The sequence below is a fragment of the Schistocerca cancellata genome, chromosome 9 (genome assembly GCF_023864275.1).
Source record: "Schistocerca cancellata isolate TAMUIC-IGC-003103 chromosome 9, iqSchCanc2.1, whole genome shotgun sequence".
Taxonomy (NCBI): domain Eukaryota; kingdom Metazoa; phylum Arthropoda; class Insecta; order Orthoptera; family Acrididae; genus Schistocerca; species Schistocerca cancellata.
In genome coordinates, this window is record NC_064634.1 from 341,899,250 (window position 1) to 341,909,765 (window position 10,516).

The 10,516-nt window shown below is 41.4% G+C and overlaps 1 non-coding gene across 1 annotated transcript; it reads left to right on the forward strand.

Annotated features, from left to right (window-relative positions):
* The first annotated feature begins 469 nt into the window (after window positions 1-469).
* Trnak-uuu (transfer RNA lysine (anticodon UUU)) lies at window positions 470-543 on the forward strand. Its single transcript has one exon. It is a non-coding gene; the product is annotated as a tRNA-Lys (tRNA).
* The last annotated feature ends 9,973 nt before the right edge of the window (window positions 544-10,516 follow it).

Here is a 10,516-nt window from a genome sequence, read left to right on the forward strand (position 1 = left end):
TTTTTGGTGAGGTAAGTGATTTGTGAAACGTATAGGTTAATGTTAGTCAGGGCCATTCCTTTGTAGGGAATTCTGAAAGTCAGATTGCGTTGCGCTAAAAAAAATATTGTATGTCAGTTTAAGCACAGTCATGTATAATTTTTCTAAGGGGACGTTTCAAAATCACTATAGGTATCAGATTATTTCAAAACGAGAAAGGGAAAACGACAAAATAGCCAAACCAAGTAAAGACCCGACAGAACTATCATAAAATATTAAGTAAATTCAAAAAATTATTAAAAATGGCATCTTGTCAGAAATTTACAGATTAAACAATAAATTCAAATCGATGTACAGTGTTGATAAAATTTAGATAAATAGAGGAGACACTACGAATATAGTGCGGAACAATAAGCTGGGAATGTGGGTCTCTCAGAAGGCGTTATAGAGATAAGTCCCTGCAGTCGCACTGTCCTCTGTATCCTCTGTGTCCTCGGTGGCTCAGCTGGATAGAGCGTTTGCCATTTAAGCAGGAGATCCCGGGTTCGAGTCCCGGTCGGGGCACACATTCCCGTTAACGTACATCAAAACCTGTATGCAGCTAAGGGTATTCATTTCATTGTATTGATTTAATGTAATTTCATTCTAACGAGCTGCACGGTCACGATCTTCATGTATAAAAGCGTTTCGTTACAACTGACGTGCTAAGTAGGTATGCCGGTTCAAATTACTGTCAGTTTCAGAATGTATTAAAAATGTATAGTTTTTTGATCTATTTGTAATATTTAAGTGTCAGTTAAAAATATATCAGAAAACAAAGCCTTTACATTATTGTAAGATGGAAGTCTTTGGTTCAGACTGGTATGTTCGGTGTTGTGTAGTGAATGGAGTCGCAGACTGTCATCTAGAAGGTGCCATTACGCGTATAACTGTGTGCATCGTTTCATCGACCTTCGAGTTTTCTAAGCGCCTGCTTTTAAACTGGTGAGTCAGCCTTTCTTGACATCCAGTGACCAAGTTCTAAATCACATAGGTATGTCAGGATTCTTTTGATGAGATAGTGTATATGTTACAGATACGGATTAGTAATAATGTTAGTGGAAATGTAACTGATACGCACTCGTGAACATTTTATGTGTTGTACTCATTTTGTCAGTAGTAAACGATAAATATTCGTTTTACGATGGACGTGTATGCTATATTAAAATGTGAATATTTCTTGAATAACAGAGACAGGTAACGTCGAGCTGAAGACGTAACGTGTTCAGATTCGGGCGAGTGACAGACTGTTTTCCTACGCGAGGAAACAAATCTCCGCACACGGATCTCTTCCAGAGCTTCCATTTCCGGGACCACTGGGGTGGGACGTTGGCGGAAATGGCGTGGAAAACACTTTCGCATTGACAAATAGCAAGGCAGCTGGGAGAAAGTGTTCTGCACTTGAAATACGGCCGTCTTTGCGTCTTTGGGACTTGTTTCCACGTAGTTTAGCCAACTTGTCAGGCCATCAGGTTACAGCTGGAGCAAAAATGGGTTGTTATCTTGCTCAAACAGAATATCTAGTCGTATTTCACTATTCTTCTTCCGAGACAAGTCTGTTCATAGCCGTACCGTGCTAATCACCCCACAGGATACATTTCCTGCATAGTTCACCTTGACCATGATTTCCTTATTGGGTGAGTGTTGCTTTCACAAATATTAAAGCATAGTTATTTATTTATATGTTTCGTTCATTAACACGACGTACTACGATGTGGTGCAATCCATTTCACAGCAAATGTAACGTAATACGTCTGATAAGAGCCTTATATGTGTTATAATATTACATTACGTAGAGAGTTTTTATACATCTTTATGTGTTGACTAGACAAAATAGCTTAACTTCCGAACTGAATTTAGTGTTAGTCAGCCACTTTTTGTAAGTGAGAATATCACTGAATACTACCGACACAATATAATTCATTCCATTTCGAGCTTGAACAAATTTCAATGAAGCCTGAAAAACGCATTTTTCATCTAGCATTGTAATTTTGGAATCTTTGCAGGTTACTAATTACAACATATCAAATCGGTTGACACATGTGATTTGAAACCTAACAGTTCAAGTAGGGCTATATAAAATGACTAAGCACTGATATCATTCGTACTACGCCTATTGTTTCACAAGATGCCAAAGAATGAAAACATAAACAGTACACAAACTTTTCAGAATTTCCTTATCTCTAAGGCTTTCAATCAGTTACACCTTCTAATGAATCAGCCCTTTTCATTTCAGAGTATGGTACTTGTTTTTGAGCTTTAGTACTATCTTTTTTGGAAGGGATGAGCAATCACCCAGAAATTCCCCTAAACATACACTACTGGCCATCAAAATTGCTACACCACGAAGATGACGTGCTACATACGCGAAATTTAAGCGACAGGAAGAAGATACTGTGATACGCGAATGATTAGTTTTTCAGAGCATTCACACAAGGTTGCCGCCATCGAGCGAGGTGGCGCAGTGGCTAGACACTGGACTCGCATTCGGATGACGGTTCAAACCCGCGTCCGGCCCTCCTGATTTAGGTTTCCTGTGATTTCCGTAAATCGCTCCCGGCAAATGCTGGGATGGTTCCTTTGAAAGGGCACGGCTGACTTCCTTCCCCATCCTTCCCTAATCCGATAAGACCAATGACCTCGCTGTCTGGTCTCTTTCCCCAAACAACTCAACCCAAGGTGGCCGCTGGTGGCGACACCTGCAACGTGTTGACATGAGGAATGTTTCCAACCGATTTATCATACACAAACAGCAGTTGACTGGCGTTGCCTGGTGAAACGTTGTTGTGATGCCTTGTGTAAGGAGGAGAAATGCGTACCATCACGTTTCCGACTTTGATAAAGGTCGGATTGTAGCCTGATTGGATCTCGTCCAACGCGAGCAGCAATGTCGCGATACGATAAACCGCAATGACTGTTAGCAAAATATGGAATCGGTGTGTTCAGGTAGGTAATACTGAACGCCGTGCTGGAACCCTACGGCCTCGTATCACTTGCCTCGAGATGACAGGCATATTATCCGCATGGCTGTAACGGATCGTGCAGCCACGTCTCGATCACTGAGTCAACACATGGGGACGTTTGCAAGACAACAACCATCTGCATGAACACGTTTGCAGCAGCATGGACTATCAGCTCAGAGAGCGTGGCTGCAGTTACCCTTAACGCTGCACAACAGACAGGAGCGCCTGCGATGGTGTACTCAACGACGAACCTGGGTGCACGAATGGCAAAACGTAATTTTTTCGGATGAATCCAGGTTCTGTTTACAGCATCATGATGATCGCATCTGTATTTAGCGACATTGCGGTGAACGCACATTGGACGCGTGTATTCGTCATCGCCATAGTGGCGTATCACCCGGCGTGATGGTATGGGGTGCCATTGTTTACACGTCTCGGTCACCTCTTGTTCGCATTGACGGCACTTTGAACAGTGGACGTTATATTTTAGATGTGCTACGAGCCGTGGCTCTACCCTTCATTCGATCCCTGCGAAATCCTACATTTCAGCAGGATAATGCACGACCGCATGTTGCAGGTCCTGTACGGGCCTTTCTGGTTACAGAAAATGTTCGACTGCTGCTCTGGCCAGCACATTCTCCAGATCTTTCACCAACTGAAAACGTATGATCAATAGTGGCCGAGCAACTGGCTCGTCACAATACGCTAGTCACTGCTCTTGATGAACTGTGGTATCGTGTTGAAGCTGCATGGGCAGCTGTACCTGTACACGCCATCCAAGCTCTGACTCAATGCCCCGGCGTATCAAGGCCGTTATTACGGCCAGAGGTGGTTGTTATGGGTACTGATTTCTCGGGATCTATGCACCCAAATTGCATGAAAATGTAATCACATATCAGTTCTAGTATAATATATTTGTCCAATGTATAGGCGTTTATCATCTGCATTTCTTTTTGGTGTAGCAATTTTAATGGCCAGTAGTGTACTAATCTGGTGTGAACTTGTATTAATACAGACACTTCAATTTTAACGTAACGGTACAGTGTTATCTCTAGTGCGTCAGCCTTTGATGTTACCAGCGCACTTTGCAAATATGGGCAGTTTCCCGTTTCCGTATACTATTCTTCCCGCAAAAAGCGTGGAAAATTCAGGTAACGATGATGGGGGTGAACAGCTATCACACACGCTTCTCTCCAGTGTTGAGTACAAAGGCTCAACATTACTGAGATCTGGTGACTGGTTGCTAGAGGAAACGCGACAATTCATCTGCGTGCCTGGACAGAGAAAGTTGTGTGAATAAGGACTATGACGACTTGGAACACTGCATCACTGCTGGGGAACTAACGTCATACCACGGGATGAACCTAATCAGACAACGCGGTCACATAATCTATCGCAGTAATGCGACCTTGTGGCTGCCAGAATCATCGCCGAAGCCCCCACCACCTCCCACTCTCGGCGCGTAAGCTCAGTTACATTACACCACCACGTTACACGATACATTTTGGAGCTGTCTAACGGTAGAGGGCTGTAAGTATGAAGACATGAAGAAAAAAGCTATAGACTGTTAATAGCGTTTGTCTTGTTTTAAATGATTTAATAGTTTTCGCATAAAAAATTCGGTGGCACAACTTTTCAGCACACAATGTGTTTGGAATGATACCAAACCGCTCTTTAAGTTATCATTGAATGATATCTGTGGGAGCCATAACGACTGTGAATCTAAAAACACTCGCAACATCTGAAATTAATTCTTCAAGCAATTTGTTTTTGTATCAGATTGCTACATTATTGTTCTGCATTATTGTTTGCATCACGAAAAATTATTGTACTGAGAAAAGCAATTGTGACATACAAGTGTGATGATGTATTTCACCCGTCCCGCTTCTCCATACACACACGGTTTGGGTAAATGCACGCCTCTATTAGAAATATTATTTCGATATGGTCGTAGGGTCGTGTTGTGTGCCGTTTGCTTTCAGGCCCAGTAGCTGAACTAGCAGCAAAACTGATTTAAGTCGTGCTCCTTCAGTCTTCAATAACTAAGCGTCAGCAAGTTACGCGAATTCAAATAAAATACTAGTTGGAATCAAAGATGAATAAAAATGATGAAAAGGGCTGTAATGTAACGAATAATTAATTGTAGGCTACACCAAAGGATTTAGGTTGAACGAACCGATAGTTCATTTATTCATTACAATAAAAGACATAAATGCGGAAAATGGTGGTCGAACAAATCTGCGTTTACGTATACAGAATAGCAGTAACAATCAGCCGCAGTAAAGGTTGCGTATTGGCGTATATAACACGCATCAGATTCTCAAAATACTAATTAAACATCATTCGTTTGAGAGAAACAGAGTCCCAAACCGTTAAACTATTCATAAAATAATAGCGGGCTCAGAAGCAAATAAAGTTCTAGAAGGGCTGACCATATCAAAAATCGTGTAATAACGGGTAGACTCCAACAGGCTAACGAGTAGTAGTCCAAAATGCAGCCAAAGTAAGAGTTCAAACCTGCCCATCGCCTAACACTCCCGAAAAGTTAGTTCCAAGTGGCTCACAGATTTTGCGTCCCATTCAGCCTGAAACTCTTTTAATGTATAGGGGCGGCCACTTGTCCCTAAAATATATCGCTATACAAGCAGTAAATTATGTTAACGCCTCTTCAACATACATTTTACCTCAATGACCATCCGGTAGAGAATGAGCAGGAGCGGCCGTTGGTACATTCGTATGAGCCTGCGGTTAGTCCATCATATCTTACTACGGGCACAAAACATATAAAATGAACCACCATTTAAAATCTACATAGTTCCGCAAAACAATGTGTATGTTCAAAGAGGCGTCTTTCTCTTCCGGTCCTCTCCAAACTATACACAATGTCCAGCGTCTAACAGTTTACAGTTAATTAAAACATGAATGTTGCTCTCAGTTTAACTGACAAAGAAACAGTAGCCAAAGAAACCATTTTGTAAATAAGCGAATTGAGAGAATCAGCTTCGAAATTTGAAGAATGCTTTCCTATACATTAGGACGGCTTCAGTGAGCTGAAACAGCTTCTTCCTTGCTTTATTTTGTAGTTTCAGCCTCATTCCTTGCTTTCATGGTGGACAATTCTGCTTATTTTTTGGAAGAGCTTATTTCCAGATGTCTTAATTCTTCAAAGAGTTCATCGTTACTTCCCTCATAGTTATTTAAGGTCTCTAAAAAACTTTTATTCTTCCTTCAGTTCTATCATGGAAAGTAATCACAATATCACACGTCCCTACTTGTACTATAATTCTTCGAAAAAACCTGTCTTTAGATATACCTTACAAATTTTGGAATTCAATGACTGTATAGTATTTTGAGTGAATCTAGCCACATATCTTTTAATTTCCTTAAAAATTAAATCTATGTTACAGATCACATTTGCACTATTGCTGAAGATTCTGTAGGACTGTAATAATTTTGCATTTTTTCTTCGTAGCACTAGGTGTGTGGTTACGCTTATTAGCGTCCCCCTCTAAATTAGGCTAGTATGTCGCTTTCCTTGAAAGCAGGCATTTTTGTTTTATAAGATACCTTCAGGTTTCCGATTTACAAATAAAAAAGAATCTCTTTAGAAATCACACTAAAATGGCTAAAGAAAGTAGTCTGCACACTCATTAACACAGCACAACTCAAGCAAAAAACAGTTCTGAGCGAAAAACATTGAAAAAATGAACTACACCTAACAGGTATGAGACTGCTGTTACAATGCCATTCTGCGACACAGTAGTATCACACTCTGTCGTAACAGCGACACTTCGTCTCGTTTCTCTTACCCGCTGCGATAGCAGCGACGCCAAGCGGCCAGCAAGCTATACTTCTGAACACGATATCAGATGAGTGTGAAAAGTAAAGTATGGTCTATACTGATTTATAACCTAAAAAACGACAAAATTTTTGTTTTTCTTTAGTCTCCCAATGATCCTGGGAGGTACGAAATGCCTTATTACAGGACGGTTTATTTACAATTCTCTTGTAACATACAGATATTTACAGAAGAATGCCTTCTTTTAAGAAAAAAAATTGGTAGGAAACAGCAGAGGACCTGTCCTTTTGCAGAGTCTTATAACTACCGAACAAAGCGAACTTTATTTCGATACACCTCCAATCAAATCAGTGAATGTACAAAGAAGTAAATTTGTATAAAATGCAGTACCGATATTATTTAATCATCATCATCATCATCATTTAAGACATTATGCCTTTCAGCGTTCAGTCTGGAGCATAGCCCCCCTTATACAGTTCCTCCATGATCCCCTATTCAGTGCTAACTTTGGTGCCTCTTCTGATGTTAAACCTATTACTTCAAAATCATTCTTAACCGAATCCAGGTACCTTCTCCTCGGTCTGCCCCGACTCCTCCTACCCTCTAATGCTGAATCCATGAGTCTCTTATGTAACCTTGCTTCTCCCATGCGTGTAACATGACCCCACCATCTAAGCCTGTTCGCCCTGACTGCTACATCTATAGAGTTCATTCCCAGTTTTTCTTTGATTTCTTCATTGTGGACACCCTCCTGCCATTGTTCCCATCTACTAGTACCTGCAATCATCCTAGCTACTTTCATATCCGTAACCTCAACCTTGTTGATAAGGTAGCCTGAATCCACCCAGCTTTCGGTCCCATACAACAAACTTGGTCGAAAGATTGAAAGGTGCACAGATAACTTAGTCTTGGTACTGACTTCCTTCTTGCAGAAGAGAGTAGATCGTAGCTGAGCGCTCACTGCATTAGCTTTGCTACACCTTGCTTCCAGTTCTTTCACTATGTTGCCATCCTGTGAGAATATGCATCCTAAGTACTTGAAACCGTCCACCTGTTCTAACTTTGTTCCTCCTATTTGGCACTCCATCCGTTTATATTTCTTTCCCACTGACATTACTTTCGTTTTGGAGATGCTAATCTTCATACCATAGTCCTTACATTTCTGATCTAGCTCTGAAATATTACTTTGCAAACTTTCAATCGAATCTGCCATCACAACTAAGTCATCCGCATATGCAAGACTGCTTATTTTGTGTTCACATATCTTAATCTCACCCCGCCAGTCTATTGTTTTCAACATATGATCCATAAATAATATGAACAACAGTGGAGACAGGTTGCAGCCTTGTCTTACCCCTGAAACTACTCTGAACCATGAACTCAATTTACCGTCAACTCTAACTGCTGCCTGACTATCCATGTAAAGACCTTTAATTGCTTGCAAAAGTTTGCCTCCTATTCCATAATCTTGTAGAACAGACAATAACTTCCTCCTAGGGACCCGGTCATATGCCTTTTCTAGATCTATAAAGCATAGATACAATTCCCTGTTCCACTCATAACACTTCTCCATTATTTGCCGTAAGCTAAAGATCTGGTCCTGACAACCTCTAAGAGGCCTAAACCCACACTGATTTTCATCCAATTGGACCTCTTCTAATACTCGCACCTTCCTTTCAACAATACCTGAGAAGATTTTACCCACAACGCTGATTAAAGAGATACCTCTGTAGTTGTTACAATCTTTTCTGTTTCCATGTTTAAAGATTGGTGTGATTACTGCTTTTGTCCAGTCTGATGGAACCTGTCCCGACTCCCAGGCCATTTCAATTATCCTGTGTAGCCATTTAAGACCTGACATTCCACTGTATTTGATGAGTTCCGACTTAATTTCATCCACCCCAGCCGCTTTATTGCACTGCAATCTATTGACCATTTTTTCCACTTCCTCAAATGTGATCCTATTTCCATCATCATTCCTATCCCATTCTACCTCGAAATCTGAAACATTACTGATCGCATTTTCACCTACATTGAGCAACTCTTCAAAATATTCCCTCCATCTGCCCAAGGCATCCACAGGATTCACCAGCAGTTTTCCTGACCTGTCCACAATACTTGTCATTTCCTTCTTACCTCCCTTTCGAAGACTGCTAATTACACTCCAGAATGGTTTTCCAGCAGCTTGACCCATAGTCTCCAACCTGTTTCCAAAGTCTTCCCACGATTTCTTCTTGGATGCTGCAATTATCTGTTTGGCTTTGTTTCTTTCTTCAACATAACTTTCTCTGTCTACCTGGGTTCTGGTATGTAGCCATTTTTGATATGCCTTCTTTTTCCTTTTACAGGCTGCCTTGACTGTATCATTCCACCAAGCTGTTTGCTTCATCCTACTTTTACACACTACTGTTCCAAGACATTCTTTAGCCACTTCTAGTACTGTGTCCCTGTACCTTGTCCATTCCTTTTCCAATGACTGTAATTGACTACATTCAACTAACTGGTACCTTTCTGAGATCGCTGTTATGTACTTGTGCCTGATTTCCTTATCCTGAAGTTTCTCCACTCTTATCCTCCTACATATGGACCTGACCTCCTGCACTTTCGGCCTCACAATCCCAATTTCACTGCAGATTAAATAATGATCAGTGTCATCAAAGAATCCCCTGAATACACGTGTGTCCATCACAGCCTTCCTGAATTCCTGATCTGTTATTATATAGTCAATGACAGATCTGGTTCCCCTGCCTTCCCAAGTATACCGGTGAATGTTCTTATGTTTAAAAAAGGAGTTTGTGATTACTAAGCCCATACTGGCACAGAAATCCAAGAGTTGTTTTTCGTTCCTGTTGGCCTCCATATCCTCTCCAAATTTACCCATAACCTTTTCATACCCTTCTGTTCGATTTCCAATCCTGGCGTTAAAATCACCCATGAGCAGAACACTGTCCTTGTCCTTTACTCTAACAACTACATCACTGAGTGCCTCATAAAAACTATCCATCTTATCTTGATCTGTCCCTTCACAATGCGAATATACTAACACAATCCTAATTTTCTTGCTAGACACTGTCAAATCTATCCACATCAGTCGTTCGTTTACATACCTTATTGCAACTACGCTGGGTTCCATTTCTTTCCTGATGTAAAGCCCTACACCCCATTGTGCTATTCCTGCTTTGACTCCTGACAGGTAGATCTTATATTCTCCCACTTCCTCTTCTTTCTCACCCCTTACCCGAATGTCACTAACAGCTAAAACGTCCAGCCCCATCTTACTTGCAGCCTCTGCCAGCTCTACCTTCTTCCCAGAGTAGCCCCCATTGATATTAATAGCTCCCCATCTCATTACCATTTGTTTGCCAAGTCGTATCTTAGGAGTCCCTGATTTGTCAGTTAGAGGTGGGACTCCGTCACCTCCAAAGGTCCGAGGCATTTTGCTCTGATTGTTGCCAGCATCATATTTAAAGTACCAGGGAAGCAGGTTGCTAGCCTTACTTGCCCCGAGTCCCATTGGGTTTTACCCCTAACGGCTGAGGGACTAACCGGTGGATTTGGTAGTCTTTGCTGTATGAGCACAAAGGTGACCACGACTCAGAATATGTCCGAGATGCCCAGCCTTATTCCGAAGTAACCGGTATCCCGACTATCGGGACCACTTACTTGGCCACTCATACGTTGCCCGTGGTTCATGAACTAGGACATGACTACAGGAACCGACACCATGAACCACAAT